The sequence below is a fragment of the Pteropus medius genome, unplaced genomic scaffold, assembly GCF_902729225.1.
Source record: "Pteropus medius unplaced genomic scaffold, Ma_sr-lr_union100, whole genome shotgun sequence".
Lineage (NCBI taxonomy): Eukaryota > Metazoa > Chordata > Mammalia > Chiroptera > Pteropodidae > Pteropus > Pteropus medius.
In genome coordinates, this window is record NW_024342467.1 from 22,408,663 (window position 1) to 22,431,738 (window position 23,076).

The 23,076-nt window shown below is 38.8% G+C and overlaps 1 protein-coding gene and 1 pseudogene across 4 annotated transcripts in view; one reads left to right on the forward strand and one right to left on the reverse strand.

Annotated features, from left to right (window-relative positions):
• Positions 1-23,076, reverse strand: part of IMMP2L (inner mitochondrial membrane peptidase subunit 2) — a 694,672-nt gene that overhangs the window by 234,489 nt on the left and 437,107 nt on the right. The window lies entirely within an intron of this gene.
• LOC120602631 (uncharacterized) lies at positions 5,315-5,436 on the forward strand (annotated as a pseudogene).

Consider the following 23,076-nt stretch of genomic DNA (forward strand, 5'->3'; position numbering starts at 1 on the left):
GAGATTAGAGTCCACGAACAACATGAAGCATCCTGGCTCGTTTCTGTTCTAACCCTGTCGAACTTATTAATTTTTAAAATACCCAACCGGTGTTTTGCGAGAGAGTTCTCAGTTAGGCTCCAATAACTACACACAACTTGCTTCCTTGAAAATGTCAATGTCATGCCCCTAATAGTAGACTGAGTTGTCTTCGCAAATTGTCTTCTTTCAAAAATAGATGAGGTTTGGGTTTTTACAAAATCACCTGCAACTGGTCACTTCTGAAAACAGCATTACCGTTTACTTGCTCAACTTGAAAGTCACTTATACAGTGCTAGTTGCTAAGTTATTAGAAATGTTTTCTATATATTTCATTTTCTGCTATTTTTACGGCAATACGTTGTTACTACGATAGCTTATTTATCAATGCTTCAAACTAAAAACAACCACCAAGATTAAATGAAATCTCTAACTCCCATTGCATCTGCTTGGAGGTCTCCTGCTTTACGTTCCTTCTCGCTGCTGGGGGGTAGTACAGAGTACGTGATGTCTCTGTATGATGTCTGAGAAGCTAGAAGGGCTACGATTTAGATCGTCCTCTCCCTTGCTAGGCTGTCCTGGAAAAGCCTCATTCTTTGTAAGAAAATTCAGACGTCAACCATTCCTGGTTGCAAGTGCTCTAGATATGCAACACCAAAGATGTCCCCTTCCACAAACCATGGCCATGTCTCAGCCGGCGAGGTACCCTTTCACAAGGCTCAAGACGGTCTGGCCATTTTTGGTTGACTGTACAGAGTCAGCAATCACTATAAAGTGTGCTCAGGTATGCCTTTTTTAAAAATAAATACTGAGTATGCTGAGGATACAATTTGCTAGATGATTTACCCATTTCTGTCATTCTTCAGTATACACATATGGCAAATACTTTTTTTCTAGGCCTTAAATTTTTATTTTAAATAATCGGGTACCCACTTAGAGTGGAACACGCGATGCCTGCCCACATGTGTGCCTCCCCGCAGAAAGCCACTTTGATTCTGGGATGAAGGACGCTGATTAGTGTGCGAAGGCTCTCCTGCTTTTCTGCACATCGGTCTTCTGATTCCGTACACACACGAAATGGACTCTAATCTCCACAGCTGTCACGTCGACGCTCTCCACGAGCTGCACATTTCACAGGCTCTGAATCCACTCTGCAGCTCAAACACGATCAACAGCTTTCCTCGCAAGCAGCACAGCAGTGAGAGATCACAGCGTCAAAATGGGAGCACAGCCTCACCTCCGTGTGCACGGAAAATTCACAGGGGACTAGTTTCCATATGGTTCCCGCAGCTGAAGCTTAACGAGCATCCCCCAGACACAGGTATACCCACTCGTAACCCTCAAATACCTCTAAAATGGAGTAGAACGATGCCAAATAGAGTTAAGGGGAAATAATCTCCAACCGGTCTTAAGTGCCAGTGGGTGAAATGCACAAAGGAGGCTTTGATTCCAATAAAAGCAGAACTTCAGAAGCATATGCTCCCGCCCAGCATTCTTCATCTGAATGGGAGGAACTTAAGCTTCATTGCACTGCAGCATGGGAGCGTTGCCAAGAGACAGGAGCGCGAACATCGGCGGTTGAGGGAGCTCTCCACTGCAACCCACGCTGTCAGGGGTCTATAACCCACTTCGGAGTGGGTTCGTGGGCGACGGCCTCACGTTCTGGGTTGACCAGGTGGAGAGGTGTTTTGACTTACGTCACATCATTAAACTCGGTGTTGGCTCTTTTCAATAACCTGAGTCTACTCCCTAAAATAAAATGCCTTTCTTTGGAAAGATACAAAAATCACCAAAATACTTCTCACGAAAATCCTCGGATTCAGCTTCATTTTCCACCGTGCAGCCCCAAAGCCTCGCTGGTGCACACCATGCGGCCCCCGCCGCTTCTCGGCTCTTCCTTGCCACGGCCATCTGCCCGCCTTCTTCTTTCCGGCACGATGCTCACCCCTCCAGGCTGCTCACCGGTGCTCAGAGGCCTCCCTCGAATTCTTCATAGCGCAGTCCAGACATGTCTCGGTCTTTTCCAGTTGTTCTCCCCGAAGATTTTCTCTCCCACTACCCCCTGCATAATTTGGACATTCGTCCTTCTCAGATATCGTTTTTCAATTAGAATATATGCGAGTCTGCTTTCGGCGCTGTGTCTTAAACACAATGATTCCTGTTATATGGTTTTGTGTCCTAAACGTCTCATCTTTTTCAATGACAACTCCCTAAATCCTTACCATCCCAGGCTTCAAAGATTTACATGCAATATTCAGAGAAGTCCTATGATGAAGAAGTAGCTAATACAAATGATTCTAGAAAAGTCATGGTTCCTTTTTTATTAACTTTTAGTACTCGAAAGTCTATCTACTCGTAGTTACATTAATCTAATCACGTAATCAATATTGTACTGCAGAATTATTACAAATAATTCAACAGATTTAAAATAAATATGTAACATGATTTAATAAAAGAAAAGGCAAGGGAATGGAGTTTAAAGGTTGTAACTCTACAGAATGAAAAGGTAAATGACCATATTTGAATCTCTTACGGTATCTTTCAAACTATATCACTACCCTTCCGATTAAAATCACTTTTTAATTAGTTCCCAACAATCCATTCTAATCACTTTCAAATCAAAGATGCAGCTGTTTAGAATGCAGACTGTAGCACAGCTGTGGCTATGTGTACTTGACCTCCTGCCTGTTAACAAAGAGACTCAATTAATTATTTGCTGTTTTGGATGGCTATTTCATCTCACCTCTACCTTTCTTCGAGTGTTAAAAGGCTCAATTGGTTTATCGCCTTAACCTTAGCTTTGGAGAGGCGTGCAGAATCTCTTCACTGCCACACTATAAACCATTTTGATTCATCTTATAATACTAATGCCATATAACATTTTAGAAATTCTCATTTGTGTCATATTCGTTTATTTATAGATTATTCCTGTCTCCACAAGGAGACGATAAGGAAAGTAGTGATCGCCTTAACCTCTTCATTGCATCCAGGCCTAAATCAGTTACCGGTGCTTAGAAAAACAAAAATTCTACAAAGAAACAAAAAGCAAGCAATAAATATCTAAAGATAATCAGATCATAAAATAGACCAATATGTCGCTACTAGGTATCTCATGTAAGTAGAATCACAGGATATTTGTCTTTTTGTGTCTGGCTTATATTACCTAGCATCACGCCTTCCAGCTTGTTCCATGTCGTTGTATGTATCTGAATTCCATTTCCTTAATCGTCATTTTCATGATTGATGTTAGTCATTGTTTTATGAAGATCCAAAATCGTTTGTCGACCTAGTGGCAATTATTTGGTATATATCTTATGATCTAATTAAAATGGTAACTGAAATTTTGGAAAAAACCAACCTGTAACTCCTCCATTTTTTCTAAGAGATTTATACTGACGCAAAAATAAATAATTTTGAGTCTGTAGAGCGGCGCTGCTGAAATTTTAAAGTCTAGGATTGAGCCTGGGAACCTGGAATCCACATGTAAAAAGCACCCGGGTGAGGGTGATGTAGGTGGTCCTGCCACATCTTTGACAGACACAGCTGGGAACTCCCACAGGGAAATTTGTTCCCGACACATTCAACAAAGACACGAGCCTTAAAAAAGCCATCCTATATTTCCAAAATGAACATGACAAATAATTCTGATTTTAAAACATGTACAACCTTCTAAACTAGTGGGAAAACAAAATTTCCTATGAGGGAAAAAGCCCAATATTCTGAAAATTCCGTATTTAACTTTAATCCGGAATTGGATCTACAAGAGTATGGAACAGCATAACTCATACGAAAGAGCAAAACATCCCATTTCCGAGGTCGCTTGGAATAGAAAAACCTCCCTCAGAACAGGCACAATGACGAGAAACTATAACATAACAGAAGGCTATGGTGAAGAAGAATTTATTTCTTATGATACACAAGAATTTGTTCTTACAGTCATTCATTCACTCAACACCTATTAGCGGAAATGGCAACCAGGTACCAGTCTGTATGGCACTCGCTTACAAAACAGACCTTATGACAGTTCATGGCACTCATGGCATTTTTAGGGTTCAGGCCCATGCTGGCGGTATTACCTTGAGCAAGGTACTGCCCTCTCTTAGCATCTACCTTTCTTGAGTAAAAAGAGGTGATGACCAGTGGTACTGTTGATCCTCAAAGGCTGCTGCAGAGATCAAATGAGCGACTACACATAAGCTTTTGAGCATCTGCCTTTTTTGTAGATTGAGTCTCAGAATGAGCTAGTCACTTCCAATGGTGAGCTCCAGGGGGCTAATTCCCACTTGAAGTAGGAAACGGAGCTATAATATCTGAAATGAAAACCGCCAAATGAACTTCTCACTACGAAGATCATTGTGTACTATTCTGTGATGTCTGTGCCGTGGCCTGTTAAACCCAGATGACAATTCTGCCACCAAGCAGGAATCTCGACTCTACTTTCAAATAAACGTTAAATAGCTTTTCCCTCCCTCGCCCTCCTTTCTTCTTTCCCCTCTTCCTCCCTCCCTCCCTCCTTCTTCTTCTTTATGCTTTCCTCCCTTCTCCGATGGAACCTTCTTCATAAGACCTTTATAATAATTGAAGATGGTCTATGTAGATTAAGCCATTGGTAGGCCCAGTAAGTTGTTGACTTTTTTTTTTTTCTTTTCATTAGTTCATGAGCTGTTAAATTTGTAGTTAAATGTATTCTTACCGGACAATTTAATCACTCCAGTGAACTGCAAAAATTCAATCGACCAATTCTGTGTGGAAAGTGAAGGGAATCTAATAGTTCTATCTGCTGTGTATTTTAATTAATTGTTCATTGAAAAACTAGGTAACAAAACGAAAACAATGACATTGTATTAAAAACGCTCAGAAAGTACAGCCAACAGTTCATAGGACATCCCTGAAACACAACTAGAGAAACCTAAACCTTAAGAGATGTTCTGAATAAGCCACTAGAGAGTTAGTAAGTGACAAACATTTGTCCACTTTTTAGTCTCATATTCATTGTGTCAGAATTTTCTTTCTAGTATATTGGACTATGCCATTTATTAGTATGTTTTCTAGGTTTTTATCCTGAATATTTTTAAATGTTCTGATTTAAATAGGATATTTTAAGAGAGTGATATGTTTTGTAATCAGAAAAGAATGTCAGTGAATGATTTCTCAAAACCACAAATCAGATTGTTAGAACCAAAACTAAGACTGTGGGCATGAGACCCTCCACCTATTCAGAGAGCTATATTATAATTTCTCATAGTGGCTACTATTATTTGTAATGCGATTTCAATAAAAAGAAAAAATCAATATAGTCTACGACCATGCTACCCTGATCAAGCCCGATCCCGTCTGATCTCAGAAGCTAATAAGCAGGTTCGGGCCTGGTTAGTACTTGGATGGGAGACCACCTAGGAAGAGCAGGTGTTGTAAGCATAAAAAATAAAAAAAATAAAGGATTGTAAGCTGACAAGGTCCTTGCAATCTGTGAGATCAACCAAGTGTTGCCTCATTGAAAAAAAAAATCAATATAAAAGTATACTATAAGTAACACAAAGAGAAATTAATGGTGTCAGCCTAAAATTATTTTTCTTCTTGCTAAAAAGTTATGTATCCACAAATTTTGATATCAGATAAACAGATGAAACTATTCATTGTTAAAAGAATCACGTCCTACTTAGAACAGAGATTATCGTCTGCACTAAATGGTCCATGTTTTCATGTGAGAAAGAAAACGTATTTCGTCCCAGTTTGAACAGATTAATGATTGACACAAAGTCCCTGTGGAGCTCTCCTCCTGACTCCTTGATCTCTAAATTCTCTGAAAAATCCTTCTATGGTGCATATCAAACACAGAGCCCTCTTTTAAAAAATGAACAATCCAGAATTTCACTAAATCCAAAACATCTTGTTTTAAAATTTGTGTGACTTAAAAAAAAAATTAGAAATATGTAAATATAATTTTAAATGATAATAGAAAGTTAAATTAACTGATGAGAGGATCTGTAAATAAAATTAAGGTGGTTCAGTGTTATTTTAAAGATCAATGCTCGGTAATTCACTTAGAGATGACCATGAGTTGGACCAGCTGTTTGGTCAAATAAGATGTTCTTCTTGAACCTCATAAGATTTACATACAACTTTTCCAGAATATAGATATATACATATACACACAGACACACAGACACACAGACACACACACACACACACACACACACACGTATACACATACACACATATATATTACCTAAATATCAATATAAATCGACATAGTGTATGCTAATTTTTTTCTGTGAGAGAATATACCATGTTGCCTAGCCATCGCTATAAATTTCTCTAAAGACTTTCCTAGGACTATTGGTTTCTTACTTTTTATTTTTTTTCAAAATCACCCTTGTTCCTATGATCCAGAAATAACTGCTAGAAACATTGTGGTATTTACCTTTTCTCATTTTTTTAAACACTATATATACTTTTTTTTTTTTTAATGGAATAGTATATAACATTTTGTAACCTTTTTTTCAAAATTTAATAGTTCGTCGTGACAAGTTTTTCCAGTTCTTTACTCCCAAAAGAATGAGAAGTTTCAGGTGGACTAACACAAATGAAAAGTGAAAGATTTGTGATTATCTCATTAATTCTAGCAATACTGGTGGTCAATGAGATACTAACCCAAATTAGGGCTTTGAGAGAATTGAATTATTGGGTTTGGCAGAAGTCACACTGCTAAAATTATGTGGGTAATTAACAGTTCTTGCCTACAGTTAGGTCTATATCTAGCAGATCAAACCAATTCGTCATGCTTAAACACCATTTAGGAAAACCTTGCTAAACTTACTACGAACACTCGGCCTGACAAAATAAACAATTACAAATACTCTCCTGGGCATGACAAAATGTTTAAAATAAAATTTGAGTGCTGTCTTACTGACTTTTCACTAATTTTTCTTTCCCTACATCTGGTCCCCTTTCTGTCGCCTCTCATATTTTTGCTCTGTGGAGACAGGTACCACCCAGAAGCCATACCTGCCACTTTGTCAGTTAGGAGAATCGAAACAACCATGGCTCAGTGTCTGGAATAGTAAGTACCTTCCATTCGTTAGCTTTTGTTGTCTCATTTCTTAGAAAAAAGAATGGAGAACTAAACATAAAGGGATTAATTAAAAAACGGATAGTGAGGCACGTTTGTGGTCAAACACATATAGCAAGAGCTTTTTCAAAGACTTTTTTTAGTGTTTCAGTGAGGACTGGTCATATAGTAACTGTGCAAGTTTATTAATACGTGCATCTGATTTCGGGTTCTATTAGAAAACCTGAAACAACACAGTGACTTCCTCTGTATAATTATATTTATTTTCAAAAACAATACGGATACATTCAATCTACTGTCCTCCAAAAGCTAGATCCTGCTGTGTCATGGAGGCAAAACTATAAACCTGAATCAGGTCCTCTACCCAAGGATACACCTTCATGAAGAAGCCACGGATTCGCAACTCCCTGTTTAAGGTGACATTTTGGCCCTAAGTTGATCACTAGTTACTCAAAGTTAAGTCATTTGAGCTCAGTTCTTACTGCATATGAGCTCGTATTATGGAAAGAAAGATACACACAGCATAAAAATGTGCATCTCTGTTGGTAGTCTCAGGAGAGAAGTCTGAAGCTGAACAGACATAAGATCTAGCAACTCTAAATGACCACTGGAGGTGACCGGACGAGGTCAAAAATGAAGCAATCTGTGGGCACCGTGAAGGAGTTGATACAATGGCGCGGGTCCGGGGCCTACCCCAGAAAGACCACTTTGACTGTATGGACACGCTTGGTGCGAACTAACGATGTTTGAAAAGACATGAATGGTAGATACCAACCACACAGAATTCTCTCAAGTTAAAATTTTCTTAATTATCATAAATTAAATAATCCAGTTTCAACTTCACCAAGTAGATAGAGGTATTTTTTTATGTAGAATTTTTGTAATTCAAGTCTTCCGTAAAAATGGTAGTTTGTGAATTTCCTTAAACCATATAATTTTTCTCATCTAATTTCAAGTCATATGATAGAACCACCAATGATCCCTTCATCCCCCAAAACAAAAAGCTGCAGATTAAAGATCATTAACTGTAACCTCTTAATACCCCCACCCTTGATTTAGAATCATACCTTTAAAATTATTCTTACCATCAGTAAACATCATACATACATAATCTTGATTCTGTTTATACTCATGTAATCATCAGCCAATAAATCCTCCTTGAAGTAAAAACATCTGAAGAACTCCACGAAAGTTTTATTAAAAAATATAAATACATTGGTCAATTCTGCCATTAAATAGAAGTTTTGGGCAGTGATTCTACATGAAACAAAACACAACTAAACACTGAAAAGAAGTAGAGTTAGCAAATTATCTGGCCCAGACTTCCAGAGAACCTAACAGCCTAACTGTCAAGCTCAGCACATAGAAATAAGACAAAAGATTTGTCCTCCTTTCTAAAAATAATAGTTGGTACAGTCTTAATGCTGTTAATTTGGCAGACCGACAATAAACACTGCTTCTTTGCAGTAAATTTAAAAAAAAAAAAACAATCTTCTCAAAGTTCATTTTAGAAATTACAGCCTCCAGTTTCCTTTCTTCTCATCATCATTTAGAAATTAAATTACCAGAATCTAGAAATGCAAAACCATCACCTGGAGTCACATAAGAAGTGCTTTTAATATGTACCATCACAATCTTTCTTAGTTCCTACTCATATAATTAAATATTTATTGGATTCTACCTGTTTTGCTCTAATTGTACAAAGGACTAGAAGTGAAATTCAAAGTTGTTAATAAGTGTTATGATCAAGCACTGACCAATGAGAAGAAAGGTCGGCTGCCAAGACTGAGGTCACTGCATACTGGCTGAAGGTCACTCTGCATACTGGCTGAAGGTCAGCCCTTCTAAGGACCTATGTCCACACACACCAGGCAGCTTCCAGGGAAGAAAATGGGGACGAGAGCTACATCTTCCTTGTTATTTACTTAGTTACTAAGATTTTAGAATTTAAACTTCTCAGGTTTGCATCTTCCAAGTTCATGATCACTCACCCACCACAAAAAGTTAAACAGGTATGGACCCCAGATGCCAGCCACACATATACTCTGTAACTTCCTCCCTGCCAGTCACTTTAGGACTGAGTAACGGTCGCCTGACACAAACTATAATAAGCAGATGCCCCACCCCCCCGCCCCCTCACCCCGGAATTCAGACGTCACGCAGTCTCTTAGATGGTCTAACAGAGCACGCAGATGCGATTCCACCTGCCAGGCTGTTTAACACGGGACAGGTAAACACAGCTCTGCGGCTGGTCGAGTACAGCAGCATCTATCTACCCCAACACAGTGAAACCTCGTTTGTGAGGAAACGGATAAATGGGTATACGAGATATCAGGCTAATTTTAAATGTTCACGTTCTGCTTAAGCTCGTTTAGACATTTGGCGTGCATACCAGCAAACGGCCTGGATTCCTAAAGACAGAGAATCGGTAAAAGCAAAGGCCGTCTACCTCTAGATCAAGTTCGAAGGAAGATTTAGGTTTATCGAACTGAATGTCTCAATATGGTGTTTCAGACTTGATCTCAAAACATCGGAAGTGTGTGACTGTCCCCAGAAAGAGCGAGCGATTTAGGCTGAAACAAGGACGTGGGCCCCGTGGAAACCGGAGTTGTAATGGTGACTAAACTTGAAGAAATCAGTAGAGATTTTTTTTACTTAAATGTTCAATGCTTCTTTGGTCAATGTCTCTTTAAAGCTTCTACTGATATTTTATCTTTTCTAAAATTAATGGTTATAGCTGATGGTTGCGCCTGACTATCTGAATAAAAATATTTGTGTTCGAAAACAAAGACGACTTCTGTTTACCTCACTTACGATAACCGAATTAATTAGCAGAGGCCTGACCCAAAAATAAAACCGAAGTTATTACAACACCTAAGGAACAGAATTAATAGTATCTTCTCCACACTTCTTCGCAATGAAATAACAAAACCATTAAGAGCAGAAAATATCATGGTTTTTAACAAATTTTTTTTTTTCCTCTCAGGTAAGTTTGATTCTAAGTTTGATTCAGAATCAAAATCAGGTAAATTTGATTCTAAGTTTGATTCAGAATCAAAATAAGATGAATACAATTTCTCTGAAGCTCAACAAATCTCAATTTTATTTGCTATCCATAGGCAGAAATTAAACACCATTAATAAAACTGAAACCGTTCCCATCCTTAACAGGATAAAGATTATTAAAATACAATTTTTACAAGAGATAACCAGAAACAACAAGTCACACCTAATGGTGGTTTAATAATACAGCTTATAAACTTAGGGAATACATGGAGTTCAATGAAATATTTCCTTCAAAAATAAAACCGAAGTTATTACAATATAACCAGCTATCATGTTAGGTGGAAAGCAGAACTTTGAAAAATTAAAAACAGCAATAATAATAATAATAATAATAATAATAATAATAATAATAATTTGCTAATTCCCTGAGGGAAATCTAAGCTTGCATCATAGACTGTGCCTTGGCAAAACCAATTGCCATGTGGCTCCAATTTCTGCTTTGTAATATCAGGGATTCCATCCACCCATTCAGAATTCAGCTTTTATACCTGTAAGGTGGGCAAAATTTTAGAACCCTGTTACCTGGACCCCGAGCCCCTGCTTTGGCTGTGGTGACTCTGCACCCTAAGGCGAGCCTCTCAGCCTTTTGATTAGAACCTGACTTAATTAATCTCCAGATACAATTTGAGCCTCAGGATGAGTTTAGGAGAGATTCCTCCTGATACATTTCCATTTTAACCAAAGATCTTTAAAGATCAAAAAGCCTCTAAGTTATGGAGGACCCCGTCTCTACCACCTCAAAGAGAACAGGTTGTGGGGGGTAGTGATCTGGGTTTGGAGGCTTCCCAGGTCTCTTGAAAACCTTACCATGGAAATCGCCACCTACTACTACTACCTGCAGTGTGAAGCCTGTCCCCAGCGAAGAGAATTTTAAAAGGATAACGTAGAAACAACATAATATAGAGAAGAGAACACAAACGTCAGAGTCAGAAAACTTAGTTTTGATTCCTGGTCAAATCTCATAGCCTCCCTGGGCCTCCGCTGGCTAATTTTTAAAACAGGACCCCTATCCCCGCCCTCCACCCCAGTGCTGAGATGCTATGACTACGGTTGAACTACATCTTCACAGTTGGTACAAAAGTCAAACAATAACATTATCCCCCTCAAGAAAACACCCTAGGACTCTCCATCATGCTCCACATAGCTTACCTACGAAATATTTTTCTTCTTGGATTACCTATTTTCCCAAGGGGAGATAAAGTGCTATTTAATGTTGTGATTACGACCTCCAGTTAACCCCTAGTGAAATAGTAAAAACTTCTTAACCCAAATGACAATAGCAAAGAAAAATATACATCAAACTAATGGAAAAGGGGTATGAAAGCTTAAAAGCACCAAAAATGTACCTTTCCAAGATTACTCCATTACTTATCTATTTACCTAGAGTGTATGAGCAGGTAACAAGTTAAGATTCAAGAAAGAAGTTGAACAACGTATTTAACTGAGCTGAATAATCTGTAATATTTATAAAGATGTCAAGGAGGAAAATAATAGTTGAATTCCCACAGAAACAAGCGTTCTTGTTATTTCTAAACGCTTGGCAGAGGAAAGGATAATGAGAGTTGACAGGTATTGACGCTGCACTGTATTCCGCTCAGTGATCCTGTTTTAGAAAACACAATGACAACTCTGTTTGAACCGAAACAGTTATCTTTTTAAAACTACATTAAAAATGTTTAATTTTTCTCCCCCCCCATTGGTGTCTTTGTCAATCATTTTGAAGGTTTCTCTGACTCTAATATTGTGGAATAGTCTATTTCCCACACTGTGTTTCATGGAACATTAGCTCCGGGGAGCACTAGCTTTCCAAGATGTTAATGGCAGAAATGGAAAGCAAGAGTTCTCTGGGAAATTAAGTGCTGGAAACACTAGGTTAGAGGAGGGAGACGTGGTCCCTAACGGTGGGGTGTCTCAGGAGCCTTTCATATGCTAATATGCACTGTACACTACTAACAGATGGGTATAGTATGCAGGTGTCCAAAATGTCTTTAAGAATAGAATCTCTCTTTTGCCAAAAATGTGTTAACATCTCACAGATGGTATGAAGCACACTGCTCTATAATTTAGTAAAGAAGCATTACGTTCATTTAAAGATATTAATTAAAAACTGTAGTTCTTCCTGTCAGCTAAGGAAGGTCCTGTTAGAATTATTTGTATCTTCGGAAAAAAAGGGCTACTTCTGAAAAGATTAAAATTCATCTGAACATCAAAAATAAGGGAGCAATTAAACGAATTATAGTGTTCCGAAAATAAAGGAGTATGCATTCAATAAATATGATGTTGTCGAACAATGCCTGAGAGTTTGGAAGGGTTTTCACAATATATTAAGATGTAGGAATAGAGTATGTTCAATCTGATCTAATTTTTTTAAAAAAAATTACGTGGTTATGAGCATATGGACAAAGGGTCTGAAAGGATAGAAAATAAGATATTATTTCTGAGTATATTTGAGTATTGGGATTAAAGAATTTCTTTTATTTTTGTCTGTAACTTCTCATTTTTGAAAATAAATATGTAGTATATTTACAATAAATGATATTTCTAAATAAAAATATTAATATACAACTGAACATATACCCATGATAAAATTCTGAAGCTGTTTTATAGTAAAATGTAAAAACAAAATAAAAAACATATTTTATCTCTTTTGCTACAAACATGGGAAAATTCTTTTAAGACATGAGAAAAAAAAAGTGCAAAAGTGATTGCTAGTAGTGAAAAAGGTAATAACGTCCACTTTTTTTGGAATCTCTTTTTCTATTTTATAATTTCAACAAACAACACATATTTCCAAGCTTTCACTACAAACCTATGCAGACAACGGCCAAAGTTATTTTGTGCCACTAATCATGTGTTGACCAATGCACCAGCAATGACTCTACATCAAGAGCCTGGCTCAAGAAAAACCCTTACATTATTTTCTGTTTATTGAGCCCAATAAGAAGTATACAGGAACGAGTAGCAAATAAGAGTGTATAAAGCAAATGTTTATACAGTGGAGCATAGATATGCTCTGACAATATCCCTAATGCTTTGTAACTATAAATTAATCCCTAATTATCTCTCATAATCATGAAAATGTTAAGTAACATTTAAGTAACTATGTTTGTGAACTTCTTCAATAATACCTTAAAATTCATAGCCACGACCTCTACAAATAATCCTAGCCGAAAGTTCACATTTAAATATTGGGATATAGGAGGTTAGTAGAAAAATCTGAATTAGACCATATTTAAAACCACAGAAGAAGGTATTTTTTATACCCACATTTATTACCCGTGATGTACTCATAGCTAGCGCTATTTCTCTAAATATTTCATTTTTGGATATTTCAATCAATAAACATTTTTCGTGAGCGACCTGGAATAGTAGAAAGATCATAGGCATTGGGGTCAGACTGACTACTTTTGATTTTTGCCTTGGAAAGCCTCCTTTTCCTTGTCACATTCCAAATACAAGCCTTTATGATCTTGTAGCTGGGTCACTGCATAAACCGCCTAACCGAGCTCCCTAAAGCCAGAGCTGATCTGCTCTTAGCTACCCTACTTCCCAGACTGGCTTTTAAAAACAAGCCTGGAGACATCATTTCCTACTTAAAAACTTCTGTCGGTTCCCCAGTGATGTGATATATAGAAAATTAGGCCGATGAGATCTGCCCCTACAGTCCTGGGTTATACACTCTCACCCACGGTAAATTCCGAAGTATTCTGGAGAAGAATAAACTCATATTCGTAAATGGCACCTTTTTATTAATGTTCTTTCTTTTCTCTCTCTCAGAAAGGAAAATTTTCTATTTTTAATGCAAAAAAAAAAAAAAGAAATTGCGTTGTTTTATAATTAAAAGTAAATTTCATGAGTTACACTGAATTAGCACAAATCCTTATAACTTGTTTACATAGCTCTGGTATTCCAAAGTACATCATTTAAGATGATCGATGCAAAATCCGCGAAGAATTAATAAATGATAAAGCTCTGTACATATTATTATGTAAATGTTAGGGTCTTGACGAAGCCCCTCGGAGGTGGCGAAAGGCCAGGGCCCCTCCAGCTTATAAACCTCTCATCTTATTAAAAAAATGGAGAAGGACCCTAACATGCCTGCATCTAGTGTGGCTTGTTCTAAATGTTTATGTGTAAAGATTAACATGTTTGACATTTAAAAATGCAATACGATGGAATTGTGCTACCCACAAGATAATTTAAGACTTTTATCGTCATATTTATTAATATGATGATGACTTTTATCATCATATTAAAAAAAATCATCGTATTTTTTTACAGTCTATTAAAGGTGGTATAGTCCAGCAACAAGAGCAAAGCTCGAAGTTTTTGATGGCCATCCTTTTTCAATCTTGTCGGTGTCTTCGTCACTACGTGGCACCATCACAATCGCTCATTTTAGGCCTTTTTGAATGGAAGCCCAGGCCCGCGGGGTCATCCTGAGGATATCCTCCCTGTGATGGTTCTGGTTCTGTCCCCAGACGCAGACCAAGTGACTAATTTTTTTAAAAAAAAACTTTTGAAAGGCTAACTACTGCCAGTCTGCTGATTGCACAGGTAACACATCCCTAACCACGTCGACGCTTCCGGCTGCCTAGGAGAATGCTTGCATGTACCTCCTCCTGATGACAGGCCTTCCACATCACTCCCTCCTGATCACCTCCAGCATACCTCCTGCTACCCGCCCACCTAGTCAGCTCCGACCGAGATCACGCTAACCTTCCCTGTGCTTTCGCTGAAGCTGTTCGCTCACTTTCCCGGGAAACGCTTCCTTCCCATTTCTGCCATCAAAATTCTATCCATTGGCCAAGCCTTTTTTTAAACATCCTCTCGTATGAAAGCGTCACTGTTCCTGACCTTTCATTTTTTTTTAACCTTGATCATATTTATTTTTCATTACGTAATTTATGATATATAATACATGTATATGTGCATTTCTTTTATTTCCTCAATGGATTATAAGTCTACTGAGGGCAAGTAAAATCTTGCATTGACCTTGACATTGCCTATACCCCCCAGCATGCTGTATTATACACGGTAAACGTTTGATAATACATGTTAATTAGATATTACACCAACCACAGATTTTGGCAATGTGCTTACTGAAGTATTTCTGGTGGTTTCAGTAACTTAAATACCCACCCTTATATATAACAGCTGAATTATTAAATAACGTACATAATAATTATAGATTTGCTACCCATTTCAAGAATAGTAGGCATGAAGTATGGAATTCATAAATATTAAACAAAGAAGTATAATGATGATAATGCATCGATAATGCTATTGGCTCTCAAAAGTAAGATAAATCATAATCACAATCTAGTTTAATTTTCCAAACAGACGCAAAGCCATATTTGAAATTCTAATAAAGATGTTTTTTTTTTTTTTTTTAACTTAGCTGAATTCGTAAATGTCTTGGCAAGAGCCTTATAATAAACAACAGATCTATTAGGAAGCCTAATCAGATCACTCAAGCATTTGTTCATATGCAAAGTTCATCCAAATGGATCAAAACTCTTAGCCAATATCGATATAACTATAATTAAGAATATATTCAGAAATAATGCCATAATTAATGCTTATTGAAATTGCCAACTTCTTGGCAAATAAATTACTGTTGTCCTGTAGGCCACTTGTCTTCAGTCTCTGGAGTTAAAATAACTCGGCTGGACTCCAACTACAAATCACTTAGGAGGGAAAAAGATCATTTTATTGCATCAAACTCTTTCTCTACATAATAGAGAAAATAATAACCAATCTATACTTCCTGAATTCTCAAACTAATCTTGTTATATAAAAGCAAAAGTGGACATTTATCTTCAAATCACAAAGAGAGCAATGCAACTAATTGAGAAAGAAGTAGTATTACAGCATCCTATCAGAAACCGTGAAGAGAAAAGGCCAGGATTCCCTAAGACTTCTCTGCCTTTTGATATTTTAACCTATGCCAGTTCCTCGCAGACACACACACGTGTACCATTTTAAGGGCTGGAATGAAGCGGAGAAGGACGCATCATGACGGCAGCCTGCCTCTGCAATGCCCGCTCTGCACGTCGGCCAGCTGTGCAGGTGTGGCTCGCACCCCATCCTGCTGCTAAAACTGCTCTCTTGAAGTTCAATTTCTCGATGAGTAAATCAGCTGGGCTCATTTCTCTGTCCTTGTTTTCTCTAGAAATTCTATCCTGGTGGATGTTCTCTCCTTCAGGAAAAGCTCATCGACATTGATGAAGATTCTTTCGTTGTGGTTCCTTTTCTAGCTCCACTTCTATTTCCCAATAAAGAGATTCTTCCTCCTTCCCACCAAGCTGCCCTTTTCCTCTCTTTGCCTTGGAGTTCTCATGCCTTCAAATATTAGATCCATAAAAATGACATGAAGGTCTGAAATCTTTTTCCCCTAAATTTCTAAAGCTCTCCGTATTTCACGTCCAACGGTCTTTTTCGTTGAGGATAGGCACCTGGACGCTGCATTGACACCTCAGACTCAAATGATCGAGAAACAGTACACCTGTCTTACTTCTACCCTACTGCCATGAGCCACGAAAACAAACAAACAAACAAACAAACAAACAGAACAAGCCACAACACAGAAACATGCCTCCTGTCTTCCTTGTTTCTCTTACTGAAGACACTCTCCTTCTGGAGATACGCTTGACACTTTAGCGTCACGTGTGGCTTTTTCCTATCCCTCTCTGTCCATTTCAGGGGCGTTTGCCTCTCCAGCATCTCTCCTGTCTGTCCCGTCTTTGTCCTTCTCACTATGCACACCCCAGAGCTGGCTGTCATTGGCTCGGACCTGGAATGCAAAGAAAAATTCATTTTGTCCCTATTGATTCTATCTCAAGTGACAGCCTCTCGTTAATACACTGGGGAATGGCTCCGATCATTCTCTCATTTCTTAAATATTTCCGATTATCCTTTTGTCATTTTTCAATAGAGAAACCACACACCTGGCTTTCTACTGATCAACCCCCATCGATCTTCGCTCCGGTCCAAATCGGTTTCCTATGTTCCTTCTTCATTTGCACAAACCACAGGAACTCAGTCTGCTCTTGACTCTGACCTTTGGTCTTTCCCCTGGACCTCCACTTTAAGCCTAAATACAAAATAGAAGTGCCCCTCTGCATCCACTCTCACTTTCTTCTTTTTTAGCAATAGAAAAAGCTGAGCCCCCAGCTAAACACTACCTTCCCTTGCTTACTTTACTGCTCAGTGTGACCATATGACTAGATTTTGGACAAGGGAGTATGAGCAGAAAGCCCATACACAGCTCCCAGATTTTGCCTTTGAAAGGAAGAAGTATGCCCTCCACGTCTTACTCACCATCCAGATGTCAAAAACGCCTGAGGGGGCTGGGGACCAACAGGAAATCTGGTTGCCCAACAACCTCTCGGAGCAAAGTCCTTCTCCCCCACCCCCTCTTCCCCAGGCCTCCTATAATTTGGATGCTTGCGTATGAGAGAAACGCCTTTCTACGTTGTTTAAGGCTTTGCGATTTTTATTTCTGTTGAAGTAGCCAACGCGACAGGCTAGTTCATAAATAAACACAATCTCTTCAACACCTCTGCGACTTGTGAACAGCAATGACATGTGTGGCTCACGAGATACAGTGCAGCAAGAAGGAGCAAAGAAGTCACCCTCCTCAGCTACAAATGCCAGGAGAAAGGTTTAATTGGTATTACACAGAAAGAAGCATGGTGTAAAACCCGAGGAATGTAGTTTCGGTTTGGGACTTAATAAGAAAATAAATCATCTTGGAAAAGGCCCACAGCCACAGCGCATTCCAGAAGACAGGAAATGAGGAAGCTGTAGCAACTGCGCCACTTCCATTGGGAAGGAAAGGGGACATCTTGAAGAGCACGACAGAAGTAAAACGAACACGAGCCTTGGTCATTTGCTTGTGCGGAAACTCACGACTTGGAAATGAGGATCAGGGGAAACAGAAGCTGCGATGCCAATGCAGACTGGCACGGGGTACGGACACTCTAGAGGAGAAATGGCACTGGAAGAAGTCAGAAGAGGAACTTAGGATGGATGGGACAGAGGCTAGAACAGATGACAATCTGTAGAATAAGGAGAAATCGTGAGTTGATACCTGAACCCCACTGAAACGTATTTATAGTTCTCACGTTATTGACCATATTTGACTACTCTTTAACACAAAAGAGTAGTTGCGAGAAAACTGTTTTCTTGTTTTGTTTTCTTTTGTTTTTCGCAGATGCTGATCAGCAAGAGGCCAAAAAAGCGATGAGACACAGCGAAGTTACTTTGTCTCTCTGAGATGAGAAGACGTATCTCGTTACTGAGTTTGGTTCAACCACAAGGAGATGCCAGCACCCCTGAACGGTCCTCGAAATGCACCTGTCTGGTGCATAGATTTCATATTGCAGTTCATTCTGGTTCTAAGAATTCATTCTAAGAATCAGGGGGCTTCCCAGTTCTGACAAGACTTTAAATATTCTTGCAGCGTCACAAGTGACTGTGAACCCCACTAGGGACCCTGGATAAAGGCAAGCCAGCCTAAAATATGCTACGCCTGCCTCGTTCCCTCCCAGGGTAATATACATAAGACACCTTAGATGCCATAGTGGTGAAAGCATGGGCTTTAGTGTCAGACACGTGGGTTAAATCCCAGGTTTACCACTGCAGTAGGTGTGTAACTTCGGACAATAAGTAAAACATCTCTAATATTGGTATATTATACTGCAAAATCAAGACCAAAGAACAACACAGATGAGCATATGACTATATATATACGGCGTAAGGCATCCTAAGGGAAGAGCATCAAAGGCAAAAGGGAAACTTGGCAACTTGAAGGTGAAGGCAGCAGAGTGGGGAGCCACCTGACAGATGGAATCCGACCCTCTCAGCTGATGAGAGGGGCTTCGTACCCCCCTCATTCTGGAACATCAGCACCCACATGGACGCTCTCGGTGTCCCAAGTCCATCCACTCAGCTGCTTTCCAGAAGGACCAGCCGTTTTGCTGTTGTTAACTGAAAACTTGCCACATGACTCTGTCCTCAGAACAGAAACTAGGGAGGAGGATAGAGGTGCTCTTGACCCCTGTTTTTAGCTGCTCCTCTCTCGGACAGCCCTGTGCACCTCGCTGTCCGCCCAGAATTCCTGTCCTCTGTTAGAGCTTTATTCCGTTTAAAATGAGAGATGGAAGGCAAGCACAAAATTCCTGGTCCCCTGCCTCTGACTAGAAGTTCTTTAAAACCTCTTACGTTTAGTCTCATCTTAGCCATCGTAACAGCTCTTGCCTTGGCAGATATAAATTTCACGGGATCACCAGAAGATGATGTGCCGTAATACAAAGGTATCAGTTAATAACACGCTTGGATGAAAGGGGCTTCACTTTGTAAATGTGTTTTATTATTATAAACCATTTACAATGTATTCATTATTAACAAATACCCATTAAAGAACAGATGGGTTATGCCCATGTGGTAGGCTGAAAATCTGAAACTTCTCACCATGATTTTGACACTCTCTTGTTTGTTTTGCAAATGTAAAAAATATATATACATATATAATAAAAGGGCTTAAAAGGCCAAAGGGGTAAGGTCACGGAACAGAAACTTCTTATAGATGTTCTATGTGGACAGCGACATTAATTGGCCATTCCATCGGCGTGTCACAGGTTGGTGACGATGTGTGGATTATCAACAGGACACAAGTAAATCCCCGCAGAATCGGAGTATAAGGATGCCAGTGTCACAGAGGATTTGCAAAAACATCATTTTTAAAATCTCTAACACAGGTGCCAAACTACCTGCTGATTGTTATTGTACAAAACATTACTTAGTTCCTATAAAATGAAATAATGTAATGTTTAATTATTTCAAATATCTTTTTGAGCCAATTTTCTATGAGGGTCTCAATATAATTAAAATCCTTAATTATCATGCATAACTTCAAGTTACATATTTTTCCTACCTTATATTATTGCATTCAATCATGTATGAAAGTGTGATACAATATAAAAGTATCAAAAAAAATAGTATGTTCTTAAACAACACTCTGACAGATTAGTTTTAAAGATGTTAAAGAAAAGTTGAGAGTGCAGGTTAAAATCAGCTGCTTTTATATCAAAAAGAAGATCTTGTTTCATTATAACTAAGTATTTGAATAACTCCTATTATGAAATTTGGAAGGCAGTTAATTATACCTTACATAACTCGAATAAAGAAACACTTATTAGAATCTCACAATTAATAATCTGTCAAAAAATCTCTTCATTGCTAAAACACAATAAATATAATATTTAAGTACTGGGCCCAGTTTCACATGGGTAAAACCAAGATTTCCAAACCACACATCCCTGGACCGCGGCGCCATGCTGGTCATGGCCTCTCTACATGTTCTCCTCGGAGTCCAGAATGTTCTCTTGGTGACAAAGACATTGCCGCTGAAACCCTCAAATCATAAATGCTCTTTGAAAGGATTTTCCCGTGACCAAATAATTGTTCTAACTATTGTTATCATTCTTACTTCATGCTAGCCTTTTATCATACACTGAATCAGGACAACCTGGGCCCCGTCTGGCTCTAAAACTTTTATCGTTGATAATCTGGCCTAACTTTTCTTAACTCTAAGTGGAAATAATACTAATACGTATCCTCTCATCTCTGAGCTACAAAGGCCAAATAATATGTTCTTTATGAAACAGTATGTAAACTGTAAAGCTGCTTATTTCTTACCTATTCACTCGCTCGCTTGACCATATCATCAAAATATTGCTTAGATAAAGCCAGATGTCATACCAAAATCTTTTGCTTTTGTAAATTACAAAGTACTACGCAAATAAAAAATTGTTATTGCCATTAAATGTTAGTGTTCTTAATTTTGTAAATCTCAGATCACAGTTGAGTACATAATAACAAAATAAACTCTAACTTTTGTAAAATAAGAAAAAGATGTTTGAATGATTCGGTGTCATTTATTGCAAATCAAGCACTTTCCCCCGGTTCATTGAATGTACCTCTCATTTTATAATGGGAAATTTTACTTCAAGCACATTTTCGGACCACTATTTAAGAAACTGAGAGAGACCACTTTGCATATTTTCAACTAGTACCGACTGGTAAATTTTAGAAAGGGCTGAGTCATTGCCAAACGTCGTAGACTCTCTGGATGAAAAGGCAAGAAACAGTGAGAACGATGCACCCCAAGCCAACGCAGTGGAAACTGAATTCTAGGGGCCGAGTGCCGAGGTTTAAATGCTTCCTTTTACCGTGTATTAGCTTGGCGACCTGATGCAAGTTGTCTAAGCTTCTATAAAGAAGAAATGATATCCCAGTTTCGTAGTGCTGTGATGAGGCTTAGATCATTCTTATAAAGCACGTAGGTCAGTGCTTGTCACTGAACACAGATCTGATACATGTTAGTTAATACGACTGTTGTTAGAGTCTCGTTTCCCACTCCTACCTACCTTCAAAGGAGGAGTTCTAAGATCTGCCGAGAAACAAATCGTTATCCCCAGAATAAAAGCAATACCATGGCCCAAAAATCGGATCAGAGCTGAATAAAATACAGAGCATTCTTGGCCACCTGCCCCTGTCAAGGGTGCAAAGCTATATCGGTTCCACAGTGAAGCACATACTTCCGGTCCTGTGCTCAGCGAATCCCAGGCGTAGGCACGGTTTTTCCTTCAGATTATGCTACACGGTCGGCTTATTTCCTTACCTTCCAGAAATAAACCCATGAACAAAACAAATGGCCTTTTGGGAATACAAATAAAAGCTGGATTTTGAAAATCTCAGGGGAGATATGCAAAGGAAAACAAAAATATTCTCACTTATCACATCTAAGCTATTAAATCAATGCAGCTAAATCGAACCTGAACTGTTCCAGGTCGCCAGGAGATCCGATCCATGGCACAGCTACGAAATCACAAATGACTCGGGAGCCCACCCTGGGCGCAGTTACTTCTGACATCGGAAGGGTTGGAAGATGTGAATTTAATCGTTCCAGATTCAAAGGACTTGTGCCTGTATTCCTATGTATATGACCGTCACTTCCCAAGTTGGTGGTTACACCTGGAATCCCACTCACCTTACTGGAGGCCAACCCAGAACGGATGGATGACCTACATCCCGACAAAACGGTTTCATCATTACGCTATCTCACCTGCGGGCTAAACAAGAAGAAAACCGGATATGGTGTTTCTCATTTGCAATGATACTTCTCCTAGTGTTTCATTAGGTAGCTCTCGGTAATTAATGAGCGGTTTGTTTTGACCCAAATGTAAAGCTAAGACCTAAATCACACAGAGAGAACAAACATATGCAAACACATGCATACCTTGCTGTGATGTAGTTTTGGGAAACTCTTAAATCCAGTATCTACATCACCCATCTACATAATGACTAATCCAGCATCTGTTGATCACATGCAGCCGGTCCTGATTTCACAGTTGCCTCAATTAAACAGTTATTTAGTCTACATAGTCCATCACTTCCTGATGTCCCAGTGAAGAGTCACAATTGTGAATGGCCAGATTACCTTCTGTTAGAGAAAAGTCTAGTCTCCTGGAACTAAACAGCTACCAAAAGTCTCTAATTCCTTTCTTTGGGTTTGGTCTTGAAGACAACCATTCAGGAGAGAATAAAGAATGCAAGTGTGTCCTTTAAAAGAAGGTCTTCCTTTCTAGTCACTAAATACTGAAGACTGTCCTCTGAGATAACTCCTTCTAGCTTTGGGATGCACGGAAACTGACCTAGTAGCTGGAACACTTCTTATTGAACAACATAATATGACATAGTGAGTAATAGAAGCCATTTTCAGCTAGGCCAGTGTTTTTGTTTGGTTGGTTGGTTGTTTTCCTTTTTTGTCTTTTTTTTTTTTTCCCCCAATGTTTTAAAGCCACAGACCCCTTGGTCAAGTGTAACTGATGAAAACTGAGCTGCTCTAGGCCT